Raw genomic sequence first — 13,477 nt, 5'->3', positions numbered from 1 at the left:
TTAAAACTCAAAGAAGTGACAGGGAGAGGTAAAACGACATCCTTAAAATAGGGAGCCAATGAACTTGCTTACTTTTGATTATACACATCTTTTTATGATTTCTAAAAGTATTGTGTAGTATTTCTTACACGTTTGATTCATATGTGCTTGAAATGTTTATGTTGAATACAATAAAAATTAACCAATATTACACTAAAAGTACTGAATATCTATTTCTGAATTATTCATAACTATGCATGTCTGAAAATATACTGTGCACATTTTATTTTATCTTCTTTTATTGATGCTGAATTACAAAATGGCTTCCGTCCAGTTCCTCTTTGAGCTGTAGCAACATTGAAGCGGGTTCTGAACATCAACTCGCTGTAAGCAGCATTCCCCAGGTTTTGAATGACTTGCCACATCATCTGGAATTGCCAACTCGTCACCAGATGCAAAAGTTCAAATACAGTCTTTCCTAAAAGGCAGAATTTTCTTACCATAATAATAAACTGTTTAATGTCAAACAGCTTGCTCGCCATTACATCAGAAGTACGGATAGCAAGGACAAACGAATATAGCAGATTACATGAATAATTTACCCTTAATAAAATGGAGCACTTCAATTGCATTTTACTAAAAAGCTTCTGTTGCAGATACTGTGGTGTAGCTACATTTCAAGGTCAGCAGCCTACAGCTGAGGTCTTCCGGTGGATAAAGTATGCTTTAATGGGAAGGCTTCTATATGAAAAGAGGAGTGTGCTTTTGCTGTCTTTCCAACTTCCATGAAACGTTCACAGCTAAGTATCTACTGCTACAGTGAAGAGTCCGAAAACAAGTACATATAGAATTTACACATTGGACCTCCAATGCATTTACTAAGCTTAACAGTGCAGAACTCCACACAACAGAATAATCAATTAGGTAGCTTGGGGACATAGGCAGTGGGGCTCACACCTTTGTACTACGGTGTTTACTGCTCATCTTCAAAATGTAGTGTTGCATTGTCTAACAGAGTTAAATAAATTTCATAGTCAAAACATGGTAAAACAAAAAAGTTGTTTATTTTTTCAAAACATTAATGCAATTAAAACCATAATCATAAATTGGTACAACAGGAAAAGGCTGTTTGCCGATTTTGCATGTATAACCTACTTTGTTGCCTTTTCTTATTTATAAAAATGACCATCCCTTAGGTTGACTTTATTATTTTTGTTGGAGAGAAGATTTTCACGAATGCCTTTTACTAGAAACATAAAGGGGGAAAAAGCTGTCACTGTCCACCGAGACTGTGTCCCGTCGACTGTGTCCTGTCACGTTTTCAGTCAGTCAGCTGAGGGTCATGTCATAATTTAGTCTGTTCTGCAGAAAGAACACAACACAAGTATGAAAATCATCCGAATGTCAAAACTCTAGACATTTGTTTCATAATATGCAAGTTGATATAATAGTTGGCATTGAACTGGAATTTTTACCTTACGTAACCCAATGTTCAACACTCAAAAGTGCAGGTTTCAAGAAACAAGTGCACAACAGTGTGCACTTCAGGCGACTAAGAAAATGGTAAATACCACTGTATGTTGCATGACAGAACAAAGAAATGAGAAAAGCTCTAACAGTCCGCTTTCAGAAGAGTTGTGAATGTTACATGACAGTCTCTAGAATTCATCAATTTTCTGCCCCAAAATGCACACATTGGTGATAACTAAAAGCATGACAGTTTAACATGGAAACACTAATATGCTCAAACTTAGGTTCTAGACTGCATTCAAACGTTGGCTTAAATACAGTCAGTGCCTTAATGATTTCAGATCTCAGGCTACAGCAAATGTTACATCTACAGGAATCTTGAGGGAGTGGTCTTAGAGCAGAAAAACTGATAACCTTCCGATTTCTTAACTGTTTCTGGCCTAACATCCAATAAAGCTGGAAAGTACCTTATTAATCCACCTGCAAAGAGAGCACAGGCCCTCAGAAGTTAACCTCTTACGCCTTACCTGCCCTTTTGATCTTAAAAAGACTGCTGCAGCTTCCCATCAAGCTAGCCCAGCTTACTCCATTAAGATTGCTTCATTATCCACACTACCTTCAAATGTGTCAGTGAGCGAGGTAAATTACCTTGTTAGGTTCTTCTGTTCAATTATATCCTGGAATGGCAGTCAAATGAAAATACAGGACCATTGTGTCCATAAAGTCCTCTTATCTACTTTCTACTTCTAGGTCATTAAGTTGCTCTCAAACGTCTTATATTTTAAATGATCAGCAAAGCTTGCCTCAACTTGAATTTCTAGCCACAGATCCTACATTAGATCATGCACCATTCGACCTCTTTGTTGGTGTAGGTAATCTTATGGTCAAGCCTATATGTTGAAGATTAAATGCAGAGATGAATCAAGAACGTTTTAAATAATAACATAGCAAACCATATGCCATCACTTTGCAGAAAATAAAAACTAATTCCAAATCAAACACCTTACTGTGGAATTTAAGGAAGGCCATGGTAAAAAGGTCCTTCAACAAGCGGGAAGGGCCTTGGAAATGAGGTTTTAGATATCAGTCTACTTTTCCAGAGATAATTTGTAAACATCTGTCTTTATAAGAATTGTAGTTGATCTGCGTGTTCCATCATACCATTCACCCAACTTTAATTGTGCCTGACATGAGTGACTGGGTCAAGCAAAACAGTGTGTCTGCTGCAAACTATTTAAAAATAAAAAATAAAAACATAAAAAACGTTTGTCTCCCATGGTCCAGTAGAGCCTGAGGTTTTAAAGGACCATAACTGCACCGACCTGCCCACTTCGAACTTGTAGATGAAAGAGGTTGTTCATTCAGGGAAAACTGATTTGGAACACCCTGTCTGTGCTTTGAAATGGGAGTCTGCCAACAATAAATTCTATTCCGCCATTAACACTACAGATTACCAAGGCTCTCTTCACATGAACTACGACACCTCATGTGGATCAGACTGGCACCAAATGACGTTTTGCAATGACAATTCAACTCACAATATGCTTTTAAGAAGGGCAGGAATCGCAGTTAGCAGGATTTGTGTGTGGTGTTAATCACTGTGAAGGGTCTACCCTTACCTCGAGGGGACAGCGGAGCGATATGGACTCTCATGCCTCCGGAACTACTCCTCTCTGTCTTCCCACAGGCACCATCGGTAACACCGATACACGGAAGCAACCTTTCGTGACCCCGGAAGTAGGGACGGTAATGAAGGACCGGAAGTGACCACACCTAACCCCGGAAGTCGTTCTACCGGATACCGGCTGGAGGGTAGAAAAGCTGGCGACTCGGACGACTCGGGGTTCCCAACAGCGGACTCGTGGCAGGAGTTAGCAGAACGCGGAGAACCAGCAGCGGAAAGCAGTGAAGAACCGAAGAACCGAAAAGAAGAAGACGAAGAAGACGTTTGGTGTGAGGACTGGTGGCGTCCTCAGGAGGTGGCTGGAGAGCGGCCGTAACTCGGAGGAGAGTTACGGCGGGGCACGTGAGTACATTGTTACCTTTCTCCGTGTTTCCCCCTTGTAGCAGTGTACATAGTCTAAATAGCCCCCCCCCCCCCGAACCACACTCACTGTAAAAACGTGCACCGACACTGTACAGAATTGCGCACTCTTTTTCCCTCCCGATCACTCTCTTCCCGTTACCCGTTTCCCCTCCTCTCTGCCTACGACGCCACCCTCCCTCACGTCCACTTCAACCCCTCTCACTCCCAGGTGTTGGTGTCAGTATTACGACATTTTATTATCCTTTAGACTAATCGCCCTCTTTCGTTCTCTTTTCCCTCCGAGGGGCTCACCGTACCTACACCACGGAAAGACGACCTCAGCCCAGCAACGGACACCCCGACGACATCTTCCCGGAACCTCATCCCTACAACCCCACCTGGATTTCCACCCGGACCGCCTCACATTCTGAACTAAGTTTCTTTTGTATGAACAATAAAGTTCTCGCTAATCATAGCGCACTTCATACGGCCTCCACGCCTGTTATTCCGGCCTGCCCTAACCCCCGCTCCACAGTTGGTGTCAGAAGTGGGATTGCCCGGAAGCATGGAGGCCGCGGTCAAACAACTTGCAGAAGGCCAGGAACACCTCGGAAAATTAATGGAACAGTTCCTTAAAACTGCAGAAGATGACCGGGGACAACTGTATGACGTCCTAAAGGGTCAGGGCACGGCTCAGGATAAAACTCTTGAGAAACTTGCAACAGTCATGGGGCAACAAAAACCGATGGCCTCTCTTCCCTCTGTAGTACTGCAGAAATATGTAGCTGGTGAGGATCCCGATTTTTTCTTCACAAACTTTGAGCGCCTGGCTCAGGCCGCAGCATGGCCAGCCGATAGTTGGGGTCATTACCTCGGTCCCCTGTTAACAGGGGAACTACAAGCGGCTTACCAACAGGCGAACATACAGGGACAGACCCCATACGAGGATATCAAGACTTGTATTTTGGAACGTCTCAGGATCGACGATGAAACGTACAGGGTTCGCCTTCGTCAGGCTAAGGAAGGTCCCCAAGAGAATCCCAGAGCATTGTCTTTTCGGATAAAAGACTTGGCCAACCGGTGGCTAAAACCGGCAACATCCAGCAAAGAGGAGATACTAGCCAAGATCTACTTAGAACAGTTCCTAACCTCTCTGCACCCTGCCACACAGAAGTGGGTGCGTCAACACGCCCGACTTACTCTCGATAGTGCGGTAGAAATCGCTAGCGCCTATAACCGAGCACAAGAGTCCCAACGCGGTAAAGAAGAACACTCCACACGCTCACCCCATGGCAGTCATGTGCGGCCACCAAGACCTCCTCCAGTGGTCCGAAAACCCGACACGGTGCCCTTAATGCCGTATACGGTCATGCCTAGACCGCCACAACCCGGTCCACAGTGTTATCATTGTGGGGGATATGGACACATAGCACGCATTTGCCCACAGAAGGAGGAGCCAATGGAAATAGGTGTAGCTAAAAACTATGTGTGTCTCACTGCCGAGTCAACCCCTCCACCCTTCCGCTGTCCAGTACAGATGGATGGACACCAAATTATGGCTCTTGCCGACACAGGATGCCGACATAGCGTCCTACGTCCACAAGATCTGCCTCACTCTTTGGAACCTGTAACAGGAACAGTGGCCATCAAGTGCGTCCACGGTGATACAAAATGTTATCCGACTGCCAGAGTATATGTCCAACACCCCAGCAATAACGGGAGTCCCCCAACAGTCGGACTGGTTCCCAATCTGCCCGAACAGGCTATTCTGGGTAGCGATTATAGCGGTCTTCCCCACCTCCTACAGGACACTACTGACTCACTGAAGAAATGGTGGGCTGAAGCACCTTTTTCACGTGACTCCCCTGCTTCAGAAAATTCTCCCAAACCTTTGAAGTCCAAAACTCAAAAGAAAAAGGAAAAGAGAGACTTCTCCCTGGCCTGCCCTGCACAGATAGACACACACCCATGGGAAACAGACCGAGAGTTTCGAGCTGCGCAACAAGAAGACCCGGTTCTCCAAGACGTATGGGGGCGTGCTCGTCCCAATGAGGACCCATTGCAAGTAGGTCCTTATTTCTTCACAAAGAACGGACTCCTATATAGGAAGGGGGGACCCCAGACAAACGCCCAACTAGTTATTCCTGGACTGTTTCGAGAGAAGGTATTCTTTCTGGCCCACAGTCACCTACTGGGTGGACATTTCAGCGACGAGAAGACTGGTGAAGCAATATTAGAGAAGTTTTACTGGCCAGGAGTGTACGCAGAGATTAAACGTTACTGCTGGGAGTGCCCGGAGTGCCAGAAAACCAGTCGATACAGGCCTCCAAGGGTTCCCCTCCAACCTCTCCCACTAATTGACGTCCCCTTTTCTAGAGTAGGAATGGACCTTATAGGTCCTCTCTTACTGTCCAAGAGTGGATGTAGATATGCTCTAGTGTTAGTGGACTATGCCACCCGCTTCCCTGAAGCAGTCCCTCTCCGTCAACCCACGACACAGAACATAGCCAAAGCCCTCATTTCCATCTTTTCTAGAGTAGGTTTTGCCCGGGAGATATTAACTGATCAGGGTACTCCCTTTGTCTCCTCTCTCATGCGTCAGGTTTGTTCTACTCTGGGAATCAAACAAATAAGAACCTCCGCTTACCACCCCCAAACAGACGGTTTAGTAGAACGCTATAACGCAACCCTGAAAACTACTCTGAAAAAACTGTTGGGACTGGAGAGTAAACGGTGGGAGGAAATGCTTCCCCTCGCCCTTTTTGCCATCCGCTGCAAAGTACAAAGCAGTACGGGCTACTCACCATACGAACTGTTGTATGGCCGAGCACCCAGGACCCTGTTGGACATGGCTCGCGAGGCTTGGGAAGCAAAGACTGACCGAACCAGTCCTCTTCCCGAATACATAGATAATCTCAAGACCCACTTAGGAGAAATCAGAGAGATCGTGAAGCAGAATCTCTTGGCAGCACAATCTACCCAGAAAACCCAATATGATAAAGGAACCAAAGTGAGGTCCTTTGTTCCAGGAGACCAGGTGCTATTGCTCATCCCATCTTCGGACCATAAGCTGCTAGGACAATGGCAGGGTCTATTTACTGTTGTAAGGCAAGTGACTCCGGTCACATACGAAATTGAAACAGATGCCAACAGGGGAAGTAATCAAATTTATCACATCAACCTCCTCAAGAAATGGGAGGGTCCGTGTCCTGTCCTATCCGGTAGCAACCCCTTCCGCTCTTTGTCATCCCTACAAGCCGTATTCTCCTCGTTACCGGGACATACCACTGTGGTGGAACATGCCATTCACACTGAACCCGGAAAGACGGTAAGGCAACGCCCGTACCGCATCCCTGAAGCCCGTAGAGCCGTCATCAAAGAAGAAACGAACCAGATGTTAAAAATGGGCATTATAGAACCCTCCAACAGTAGCTGGAATTCGCCCATTGTTTTAGTCCCTAAGCCCGATGGCTTTACCAGATTTTGCATCGATTTTAGGTGAGGTGAACAAGATCTCAGCCTTTGATTCATATCCCCTACCTCGTGTCGACGAGATGGTAGAACGTATAGGTAAGGCGCGGTACATCAGCACCCTTGATCTGTGCAAGGGCTATTGGCAGATCCCATCGAAAGCCGAAGACAAACATAAGACCTCCACCCCCGAAGGCTTGTTCCAATTTAAAGTGATGCCCTTCGGGCTACATGGGGCGCCTGCAACCTTTCAGAGGGCCATGAACCAGGTTTTACGACCTCATGCACAGTACTCAGGCGCTTATCTTGACGACATAGTCATATACAGTGATACCTGGGAACAGCACCTTTCCCATTTGCGGTCTGTGGTCTCCTCCCTGGGCAAATACGGTTTTACCATAAACCCATCCAAGACCACTTTAGCGGCTCAGAGTGTAAAATATCTCGGCTATCTGTTGGGTGAGGGACACATTTGTCCTCAAGAGAGCAAGGTAAAGACCATACAGGCAATACCCTTTCCCCAAACACGAAAAGATCTCCGTGCCTTTCTGGGTATGTTGGGTTATTACAGGAGGTTCATCCCCAACTTTTCACATACTGCAGCTCCCCTAACTGACCTCCTAAAGAAGACAGCAAAAACAGAGGAGATCCTCAAACAACCGTCTCCTGTACTCCTGCGTGCCTTTAACCTCCTCAAAAACGCCCTGACTTCTGAACCTGTACTAATGAGCCCTGATTATACCCAGCCTTTCATTCTACAAACCGACGCGTCGGATCAAGGCTTGGGGGCAGTTCTGTCTCAAAAAGATTCAGAAGGAGCAGAAAAGCCCATTCTGTACCTTAGCAGAAAACTTTTCCCCAGAGAGACCAACTATTCTGTTGTTGAAAAGGAAGCACTCGCTATCAAGTGGGCGGTGGAAAGTCTTCGTTACTACCTTGAGGGTCGGGAATTCCTTTTGTATACCGATCACGCTCCACTTGAATGGATGGCTCGCAACAGAGGACACAATGATCGGGTGCTTCGATGGTTCCTCTCCCTCCAACCCTTTCGCTTCCGAACATTGCATCGAAAAGGACTAGAACAGGGCAATGCGGACTACCTCTCTCGGTATCCGCCACCCACAAACCCTACAAGAAACACTCCTAGGGAAAGGGAATGTGAAGGGTCGACCCTTACCTCGAGGGGACAGCGGAGCGATATGGACTCTCATGCCTCCGGAACTACTCCTCTCTCGGTCTTCCCACAGGCACCATCGGTAACACCGGTACATGGCGGACCGGAAGCAACCTTTCGTGACCCCGGAAGTAGGGACGGTAATGAAGGACCGGAAGTGACCACACCTAACCCCGGAAGTCGTTCTACCGGATATCGGCTGGAGGGTAGAAAAGCTGGCGACTCGGACGACTCGGGGTTACCAACAGCGGACTCGTGGCAGGAGTTAGCAGAACGCGGAGAACCAGCAGCGGAAAGCAGTGAAGAACCGAAGAACCGAAAAGAAGAAGACGAAGAAGACGTTTGGTGTGAGGACTGGTGGCGTCCTCAGGAGGTGGCTGGAGAGCGGCCGTAACTCGGAGGAGAGTTACGGCGGGGCACGTGAGTACATTGTTACCTTTCTCCGTGTTTCCCCCTTGTAGCAGAGTACATAGTCTAAATAGCCCCCCCCGAACCACACTCACTGTAAAAACGTGCACCGACACTGTACAGAATTGCACACTCTTTTTCCCTCCCGATCACTCTCTTCCCGTTACCCGTTTCCCCTCCTCTCTGCCACGACCCGACCCTCCCTCACGTCCACTTCAACCCCTCTCACTCCCAGGTGTTGGTGTCAGTATTACGACATTTTATTATCCTTTGGACTAATCGCCCTCTTTCGTTCTCTTTTCCCTCCGAGGGGCTCACCGTACCTACACCACGGAAAGACAACCTCAGCCCAGCAGGGAACACCCCGACGACATCTTCCCGGAACCTCATCCCTACAACCCCACCTGGATTTCCACCCGGACCGCCTCACCTTCTGAACTAAGTTTCTTTTGTATGAACAATAAAGTTCTCGCTAATCATAGCGCACTTCATACGGCCTCCACGCCTGTTATTCCGGCCCGCCCTAACCCCCGCTCCACAATCACACTGACTGTATCTTAGAGAATTGCTTTATTAAGTAGTTAAGCTAAAGTGGCAATGCCTACAAAAGACAGTTTTTACAAAGAATGTATGCCAATTTTACAAAAAGCTCTACTTATCCAGGCTGACAGATAACCCCACTGATTAAATCTTGTGCACCTTTACCTACATGACAGATTGTGTTGGCATACCGAATACAGCTCAAGAAAATGCAGAATCTTTGCATTTGTTATCTTTAGTACCAGAAGCCACAGTACAGGCTTTACAAAAATGAACTGTTAAGCCCCGGAGGCTGCACCAATTCCAATTTTTTTTCAATTAGGGAGAAATAAAAGTCCGTGGTGGTGAGGCAGCTGATGTGGTTTTTCAAAATTAGACAAATGCTCAGAACTCGGTAAATTATAGGCTGATACTGCAACAAAATCTGGATTCTGGTATCTCTGCCACAGGACAACTTACAAGGATTCTCAAATTGAACTTCATTAAATGGGTGTTTGAAACTAAATGAAAGCAGCTATGGTACACAGTCGCTACTGAATTATTTACTCGCATAAGACAAGAAGCAGTGAAGTCCCTCAAATGAACTAGACTGCAAAGTGGATAGATTTGCCACAATATTAATTTGTGTGAATGCAGTCAAGGAGTGTTTCACAGCTTTGCTCAGTTCTAAAATTAAACTTCTGATTCTACCGCTTCTGTGCTCAAAACCATGAAGTATTACCACCACCACTGTCTGCCTTTAAAAGATTCTAATAACCGTGGCTGGCCACTAGAATGCAAGACGTCTAAGAAACCAGACTGGCGGGTCTACTAACCAAAAAAATATAAGGCTGTGAGAGGTAAAGCCTTTTTTCCAGTAGCACACCTCACTCACTGAAGTTCAGGTTTCCTACCTATGTGCTACCAGCACTCATATCCAACCTGCATGCAGCCACGATCGACCAAAGCAAACAGCGTGGCTAGTTTAATGATATGATAGTCCTCAGTGCTGTGCTACGTTTCCAACAATCGGAATTTAAGTTCCTAAGTATACTAGATCTGGAGCAGTACCAATCCGGATTCTGCAGAAACCACAGCACCGAGACAGCCCTCCTCGCCGCCACACACGAAATCTGTACGCTCCTCAACCAAGGCCACACCACAGCCTTCTTCCTACTGGACCTTTCCGCAGCCTTCGACACCTTCTCCCACTGCACTCTCGCAGTCAGACTCCACGACACCGGCATACAGGGAACCACCCTCTACTGGCTCTGCTCCTTCCTCGCCGGCAGAACCCAAAGGTACAGCATCCTGCCTTTCCGATCCAAACCCACAGAGATCAACTGCGGAGTACCCCAAGGATCATCGCTCAGTCCCACGCTCTTCAACATCCCCTCTCGCACAAAGGACCCTGAAACTACTTCTGAGAAGAAATGAAAGTCGTAGCAGCTTGGATGAGCAGCAGCTGACAAACTCAACTTGGAGAATACATAAGTCCTCGTCCTTGGACCCCCCAGTCAGCTTGGGACAAATCCTGGTGGCCCACCGCCCTCTGCAACTCGCCAACCCTCATGAACCACACCTTGAACCTCTACATCATTCTAGACTTCTCCCTCAACATGACCCGACAGATCAACGCCATCGCCTCCTCCTGTTTCAACATCCTCCGCAAGACCTTCAAGTGGATCCACCCGAAGCCAGAAAGACCGTCACCCACGCACTCATAACAAGTAGACTGGACTATGGAAACACCTCAACAAATCCCTGCTACACAGACTCCAGACCAGGGGTCTCCAACCTTTTGTGTAGTGAGAGCTACTTCTGGTCAGCGAAAATCATAGTGAGCTACCAAACCCCAAGCAACTCGCGCATTTTTCCGAGAGACCTCTCACGCCGAGTTTCATTGACGTTAAGGTTAAAAAAACGATTTTCTTCAGAGCCCACCATACTGTGGTTTGAACACAAGACTTAAAGTTCCCTAGAAACACTGAAAGGATTGACTTTGGATTTGTGTTGTGTTGTCAAACCACTTTACGACCTTTCACAATAATAGCTTCAAAATCAGGACCTTTTAATACCACGTGGACACCTTTAGAATGTTATATTGCAGACCATTTGTGAATAGCAGCCATGCTGGTAAATTAAACAGCACAGTTTTGAAAGTGAGATAAGTAACCCACCTTAGCTATGTGTAATTATGAACACAGGAGGACTGCTTTACACAAATAACCTGACTTTTCATTAATTTTGACCAAAGCATACTTCTGGGCTTGTATGGTCTTTAGTCGTCTTCTATAAATAGGAAGAGGACTTAAAATTGTACCACACACACCTAGCGTCAAATACACAAAGATGAAGTTTTTGCAAATCAAAATTTGATTGGGTTCTCCTACATTTGTAGCAAACATGATTGGACTTTTTCAAATTAAGACAAGCTTTCAAAACTACTCCAGGTAATCTTTCATGACAGCAGCAGACTTTTGTGACATAGCCCTGGGACCTCAGGCTTATGGTGACTGATATCACCCACGCCACAATATCACCTTCCGACCTAAATAATATTAATTCTCCAACTAACCATGATTACCCCCCTTAAATGCATGTCTATTCCTGCCCTTTATCTTATCGCAGCAAGGTGGCTAGCTAGCTATGCTGTGTGAAAGTTTACTAAATATAACCCCCAGACCCAGAATAAAGTACTTACTATAGCCCTAAAATTTGGCATTTAAAGCATTTTGCGTGATTGGACCTATTTTTTCCACAATTTCACCTAATTGCGTGAATGGAATGCATGTGTTTTGCACACCTGCTAATAACCAGAACCAGAAATTGCAAGATATCAAGTGTAGCCATTTTAAAGATGGGGACAGAATGTGGTCTAACGGCTAGGGCGGTGGAACTCTGTGGTGCGCAACCAGGCTTGGTTCTCGCTAGGGGCGCTCAACGTTCTTTGATTCTGGGGCTGGGCAAATCACTTAATCTCACAGTGCCTAACAAAAAGTAATGTGTCCGTTTGTAACGTAACTGGTGCTCATGTAAAGCGCTATGATACCTACGGTTCTAGTTTGCGCTATAAAACTGCACACAAAAAGAAAATGACACAGTTCCCCTTGAAAAGTACATTTCACAGGGCCCATCCTGAAGAACATCACTGCTGTTCAAGACAAGCTGGCATACTATTGCAGCCTTACAAGAAAATGATGGGTACTGGGCAGCATGTGTGAGCCTTGGCTCCTGGCCAATAGGTAGGAATGTATTAAATAGGTAGGGCCATGACATGCCACATTACGGACATGTGGGCCGTATATTAGGAAGACTCACAGACACAACAGTGAGACAACAAAATAAAGCACACGCCACAATAGTGACACAACACAAGACGTGAAAGAGGAGGCCACTGCTTGTCGGAATGGGAAAGAAAAGAGGCCCAGGCACAAAATTAGAAGTGCACGTCTGAGGCTTAATCCTATCCTGTGTGGAAAGTGTAGGTGTGTAAAAACATGAGATGGTGAGAAAAGGTGTTAGGACAGGCTCTACCACTGAACACACATGAGCAATAGAAGAATGCAACAATTGTCCCATGAGACTCACTTATCACTGTACATCTCATACTTTCGAGGTACACAACGTCGTAATGTAATCATTGATCTCTTATCAAATAATACCAAAAATGAGAACAGAACAATTCTCTCTGAATTTCCACGAATAACTAACTTACTTTGTAGGAACACAGTGCAATATGTAATGATAATGCAGATGACACACTGCTCAAACGGTGGACATATATAAAAAATGACACTGTACAAAGGCCCACGTTGTTTGTAAGATGATCCATTCTGACACATATATGATAATTAGATAGTAAATTAAATAGCACGACACACAAGGACACTTTCAGTTTTTATGGCTCTTTCCTTTCCATTTCTTTTTTTTCATTTAAGGTACAGGGAGATTAAGTGATTTGCCCAGAATCACAGGATGTCAGAAAGTAGAAAGGTGCATGTGCCCAGCCCGGATAGAAGCCTGCGTGTGACTCATGAGTAGACCTCTCTGCAGCAGGTGCTAGGACCACTAAGATTCGCATCGACTTCAATGCCCATTTCGGAGAGCTTGGTCAACCCCTGCTACCAGAGCCCAACGTTGAGGGTACACAACTCTTCGGTGACCTCCCAATGAACGACAGAAAGTCTGCCACTAACAAAGCTCTTCCCATTTCTGCCCAGTGCTCTGATGCCCGTTTCAAGGAGCAGGGGGAATGTTGTTGAAGCGAGCGAGGTAGCGGAAGCACAGGATTAAGAAGTCGGTCAGACAACCATATATATTCGTACAGCCATCGTCTCATCCCTGGCCTGAACAAACACAAACACATATCCCTAGGACAGGTTCTGTGACCTCAGATGCTCGGAGTGCAGGCGGGTGGATTACATAGG

At 45.9% G+C, this 13,477-nt stretch overlaps 1 protein-coding gene across 2 annotated transcripts in view; it reads right to left on the bottom strand.

Annotated features, from left to right (window-relative positions):
• Nucleotides 1–1,024: 1,024 nt before the first annotated feature.
• Nucleotides 1,025–13,477, bottom strand: part of RBM45 (RNA binding motif protein 45) — a 453,234-nt gene continuing 440,781 nt past the window's right edge. For both annotated transcript variants that reach the window (XM_086956199.1, XM_086956200.1), the window contains one exon: nt 1,025–1,341. The gene's annotated coding sequence lies outside the window, so the exon portion shown is untranslated. The remainder of the gene's footprint in view (nt 1,342–13,477) is intronic.

This window comes from Lissotriton vulgaris, chromosome 2_1, assembly GCF_964263255.1.
Source record: "Lissotriton vulgaris chromosome 2_1, aLisVul1.2, whole genome shotgun sequence".
In the NCBI taxonomy this organism is placed as follows: domain Eukaryota; kingdom Metazoa; phylum Chordata; class Amphibia; order Caudata; family Salamandridae; genus Lissotriton; species Lissotriton vulgaris.
Note: the sequence above shows the minus strand (reverse complement) of the source record. Positions and strands in the feature narration are given on the sequence as shown.